The sequence below is a fragment of the Triturus cristatus genome, chromosome 10, assembly GCF_964204655.1.
Source record: "Triturus cristatus chromosome 10, aTriCri1.1, whole genome shotgun sequence".
NCBI classification, from domain to species: domain Eukaryota; kingdom Metazoa; phylum Chordata; class Amphibia; order Caudata; family Salamandridae; genus Triturus; species Triturus cristatus.
In genome coordinates this window covers 883,256,273-883,262,272 of record NC_140593.1, presented here as the reverse complement: position 1 = coordinate 883,262,272, position 6,000 = coordinate 883,256,273, and positions in this window count along the sequence as shown.

Here is a 6,000-nt window from a genome sequence, read left to right as displayed (position 1 = left end):
TTCCATCCATCGGGAAGTGTTCGTATTATTTAAAACGGCGCCGTTTAAAGAAGGCCAGAATGAGGGCAACAAAAAAACAACTAGACCGCACCATCTAGAGAAAATGGCGGTGACGGTCAGAACTGTGCAAAAGTCAGGGTTCAATTTCCCCTCCCGCTCCAGTGTACAAATAAAAATTAAATTTCCCCCACAGATGAAATCACATATGATGCATACAAAAAAATTAAAGATTGAGCGATTTTTCTCATTTAAAAGCAGGTCAGAGCGCTAAAAACACTAAAAAACAATTCTGATTAGCAGCAAAGTACAGCGAGGTGAAGCGCTAAACTTGTCAGTTTCAGTTTCGTGGAATAGAATTTACCTCCTCTCTCCCAGCCTTCTTGAACTGTGTTAGGCAAATTAAAGAAGTATGGGCCCGTGTGCTCCTCAGATCTCACCCACCTCGAATTCTGGAAAGAGTGATGAATGGTCCAGGGATGAATGTCAAGTCCCATTCTAGGGTCGGCAGACTCCAATGAATGTATTACTGTGTGCTAATCTGTAGTGTTGTGTGTGATGTGTACAATTCCATGACTCGATAAACTTTGAGGACGATTGATTTGTAAAAGTCATCAGCTTGACATTAGAACATCTATTTTTTATATACTTTTATATTGTATGACAAGATTTGTGTCTTTCATTTAATTTTTCAACAGCTTTTCAAAGCCCACAGTTCACGGGCAAAACACGCTTAGATTAAGCAAAGAATCTTGAATAACAAGTTTAATGAGATTTAGGGTTTCCATATGCATCAATTATGCACGAGACGTCTGCCACTAAGATTGCTTAGTGGGCTAAGGCACCTCCTGAAGAATAAAGTATCAAAAGGTTTCTCCTGCTTCTTACACAGTGCTCTTTTGAAAGTGCATCACAGTCAAAGCAGTTGAGTACTAACTACTATATGAACTCAAATGTATCATTCAATCCTTTGGTCATGAGATGCAAAACACACACAAGTAATGCATAACATAGATGCATAATGGGGATCCATGCATTTTGGTCATCTGTTACCATCAGCAGGTTCTGGTGACATTGGTTTGAAAGTGTCATCAGACGCCTTTAACCTTGAGGAACGCAATAAAATGTTAGCAGGTCTATTTTTCATAGCATAGCGTTTTTGTTCTTTTTTAACATGTATCCTGAAGTTTAAAAACCCATAACTGACTAGAATTTTGGTATTGCCTTCAACAGAGGCCTTTTAAGCCACTTAGCGGAAGTGTATACCTGGTGTCTGGGGACCTTAGACTCTACTTAAAAAACAAATAATAGCTCTATGTTCTGGTGGATTTTTCAACCAAAATAACACAGTGGTTTAAAACTCTACTTAAAGTCGGTGCCTCTTAATCACTCCTCCCCTATTACGGCAGCATGGGAAGGCGCTCCAGTCAACCATTGAAGTGCATTTATTTAAAGGTAACTCGCTGCTGCGGTGTGAGATTCCCCTCAAAGATTTAAACAAGTGTGGAAACTGCGGATATGTTTCTTCAAATATGGCCTCTTTTTAAAGTGTACTTTAGGTGTATGTGTGCATGCATGTATGCATTAAAAATGCTGCAGAAACGGCTCTTTCTCTTATAGACATCATGAAAAGAGAGAAGAATGAACATGATCAGGGACAGGATTCAAATTGCATTTTCAGTAAAATGTGTTTTTCTCCATGAGAGACTGGCCCACAAATGAGGTTAGTGGTATTAAACATTTTCTAAAGAGTACCTTCAGATAAGGTGTTATCCTCGTTAAGCCAACATTTTTAAAGGCTAGCCTTGGATCAGGTTGTCTTCACACTTTAGCTGCTAAAATAGTCCCATACTGATATCTTTAACAGATGTGTGGATGTGTGCGCCTGTGCACACTGTGTTCAGTTTAACATTAGATTTTTAAAAAGTTGACAACTTAGACTGGTTAATTGAACGATGGGATGGCCTCGTCAAGAGAACTTATTTTTGCCCACACTTGTTGAAAGTTGGCACAGCGTTGGATATTGTGACCGGCAACAGCTTATGTTGCTTTGTTGCTATGCCAAGACCAGGGTGCTACCACTTCTGACACGTGTCAAATGGAGTTCCAACATTTCTGTATTTGTGAACATTTAGATTCCAATAGTGTACGCTGGGAGAGGTGTGTGTGTGTAATGATTGTGATGTAGCATGCATGCGTAGACAAGAGTGCTAACTTTGTTAAAGTAAGTTATAGTTACCTTTGTCTTTAAGACAAACGTATTTTTTTAGAACATGTGAAATTCACGGGAAAAAACACTTGAAATTGACTTAGTCACGATTTTCAGTTGAAGAAAACACTGCAGTTCACCAGTTATAGTTACCTTTGCAAACAATAGCTTGCAGTGCTTATGACCAAACACATGACTTAACTAATGACATCATGGATGAGATCACTGCAAGAGCAAACACAGTGAGTGATATAAAAGGTGTGCATGACAAGAACATTGATTTGAAATGAAATTATTCCTCCAAGGGTGCAAATATGATCCAGTGCTCTCTATAGTTAATGCTGGAGTTAGCTGAAGCATGCCAGACGACATGTTTTTTAGTGCAAGGGGCTGCTGCTGTCACCTCTTTCACTTTCTCCAGGTATTTACAGCAGGCACGGTGGGGGCGGGGGAGGGGGGGTGGGCTCACAAGAGAGAGAATGAGGAAAGCGAGAGAGAAAGAGTGAGAGAAGAGAGGAGGAAGGGAGCATTTTTGCCAGGTATAATTTGGGCTTCCAGTCTGTCCTGATGTGGAGTGAGACTTCGATGTGTGGTTTAAGGATATACTGCTTGCACTAAATGTATTAAACACAGATAGTCTGATGGCCCAAAAGTGAACACAGCTCAACTGGAAGGAATGAGTGAGACTGAGTGCGATTGAAGGGTGTGTTACTTGAATAGCGTATTGTGCTGAAATGTTCTACGAATGAGCCCGGTGCAGGGAAACGGACCACATGATTAAGATTTTTTTAAAGGATATATATTTATGGGTATATTGTATAGCACAAACCTAGCCAAAAGTCAGCAAAGTGCTGTACGGGTTCCAAAGGAAGGATACAGTCAATGAGTGAATGGAAGGGTGGCTGCGGCTCTTAAGAGCGGAAGTGCACTATTACTGGGCCATGATGTAGTGTCCTACCTATAAATAGGTGTGTGCTTCCGATTAGGTGATTTTTCCATGTACATCAGATTATTAAAGGCTGTGTACACAGTGTGCTCCTGTGGTTGTCTTTTATTTTTTAGCGCCTATGTGTATTTATTTTGTTTATAAATTAATGAGACCATAGAGTGAGAGATTTAAGGTCACTGTGTAACACTACAGGCATAAAGAAGTATAATAATTAACAGTGAATGATTTACTGAGTGTGCTCTGTAGTAAAAGCTGGTAACGTGTATATTGAGTGTGACATGAGGATTAAATAGAGATGATAGGACATGGTGTGGCTTAAGTAGTGTGGCTTTAGTATCGAACGACCTGGTATTTAGATTTTTAGAATGAATGCAAGTTCTTGCCAAATACTGCAAGCATACTCCGGCTAAATGTTGTCTACGTCAACCCATTGCATACGTGTACCATTGTTTGGGGAGGGAGTGGCAGTATTAAAGCTCTCATGGTATGCGTTTAAAAAATAATTTGAAAAGTTCCTGTTAAAGTCCTTGTATCTACATTTATTGATAAGAAGAAAAAAAAAGAGTTCAGGCACATAACTACTAAACAATGTGATTATGTTATATGTCTTGGGATTTGAGCTGCCATCAGTTATCATTCGAGATGTCATGTGAGCTCATGAGCACTGCAGGGTGAGTCAGGAGTTATGGTTTTGGTCCCATATGGACACTGGAGTAGAGTTGCATGGCTGCAGAATGCTGGTGCACCTGCTCCTTCTCCCCAACCCTGTTTAACTGGGTTTTGTTCTGCTCCCTTGCCTCTCTCTCTGTCTTTTGGCTCCCATCATTCAAGAACCTGGCTGTCTGGTAGGATATAGCTGCTAGATCAATCATAAAATTCCTCCCATTCCATTACATATCCTTACATGTTGAAAAGTGTTTCCGTTTCATTGTATCAGTTCAGTGCCGTGGTGGGTATTGATCCGCTCCTCACAGAGGGCTTTTGCTAGACTTGCACTGAACAGTGGAGATCTGAGTGGCGTTCTGGCCAAAGGTGACACTAAGAGTTTTACTTGATTGAATATAGACAGTGCAACGCTGTATAGGTATGACTGAAGATTGCAAGCCCCATTCCCATGCCCCTCCACTGGTATACTATGTCCATGCTGCCAAGTTTCCTGCCTGTCTTCCCTACCCTGCTGCCTGAGCCCTAATCAGTGCATCATCCTCCCTCCCTGTCCCATGAACAGTTTAGTCTTTACTTGTAGTGTTATGAAGAGTGGAAGCTACCACTGGCAACTACACCTAGGACCCGGAGATGCATCTCTTGCATTGTGTCCCTGTGGGAGTTGCTGATCCTTGTGTACTGATTGTGAAACACTCCCTTCCACACCCTCTCCCACCCTGGGTCTCCCCTGCTTGGAAACAGAATGAAGTGCCTCAAGTAGCACGGGTGGGGCTATCCCTTGTGTAGCCCTGAGAAATGTGAACATAAGCAGTGTAAAACTGTCTGAGAGTGAGGCAGTGTACATGCGAGACAGTAGGAGCTTCTGCCCCAAAGCCGTACTGCACAATGCATCTTAAGTGATGCCAGTAAAGAGGACGTGTCCTAAATGTTTGATTCCGTAACCGGATAATAGTTTGCTTGGGTTGAAAGCTAGTCTGCCTCAGTCTTGCTGGACCTCACTTGCCCCTGCAAGATTTGTTTGAAAGGGATAGTTGCTGGCGGGGGGAAAGATTGCAATATTGCTGGAATGCTGTACCTGTTTTGACAAATAAGGAACATCTGTGCTGCTGTTCTGTGTGGGAGGGAAGCTTAAGCAGCTCCTGGCTGAGATGTAACTTTTCTAAGAGGAAGAACGTTTTGTGCTGCTGCCCAGCTTTAGTATCTATTCTTCACAGAAGGGGGCATTGTACTCAACATCCCATCCCCACGGTGCCCCCAGAGCCCTAAACCTGTGCTACTCCACCCCTGACCCTTCTGCTGCCCGTTTGACCCCTGTCTTGTTCTGCTTGTACTTGTAGGCCTTGCATGACCCTGGTCCCAGGATCCTGTACTGCTCCTCTCTTTCCTGGACTTGTGCTACTTCTTCCTCTTCTGGACCTCGCCCTGCTGAGGCTTTTGAATTCTGTTCTTCCCTCCCCTACCTTAATTTGCACAGCTTTCTGCCTGTTGCAACCTGTGTTGCTTGTAACTTGCCAATGCTGCACCTACGAACTCTTGCTCTCCCTACACGTTTAACATACTTTGAACGTTTGACATACTTCTTGGTCCCTGCGCCGCTAATCCCCAACCGACCCTGTATTCTACTCCCCACCCCTGCACATCATCCTACTCTACGCCTTGGCCCTGCAGTGCTTTCCTGTTGCTCTGTACTGCTCAGACATTCTACTGCCCCCCAAGACTCTGCCCTGGTCTCGACTACTTACATCACCTGCTGCCCTCTCCACCACTCTCCCCGTCCAACCTGTCCCATATCCATTTGAGCTCTGCGCTGTCCTATACCACTGTAGATCCTGTGCTTGTACTTCTAGGACCCTGCACGGTTTCCCTAGGCCAGAGGTCTTTAAACTGGGAGTCTGACCACTCTTGGGAGGCCTTAATTTTTCTGGAGAGGGAAGGAAGGAAACACCAGGCTCTGGCCAAGAGAAGCATCATGCTGATACCAGTGCTTTGTTTTGAGTGAAAGAATGAGGACCAGTACGTCACTCTGTAATGGGCCACCAATAACGTCTTTTGTCATTTATATCCTGGCTCAGAGCAGGTGTCAAAGGAACTCCCAAGTGTTCCTCAAACTCCCTACCCCCTTCATGATGACTTGCTCTCAGAGATGCAAGAAGCTCCTTTAACAATCCAGGGACATGCA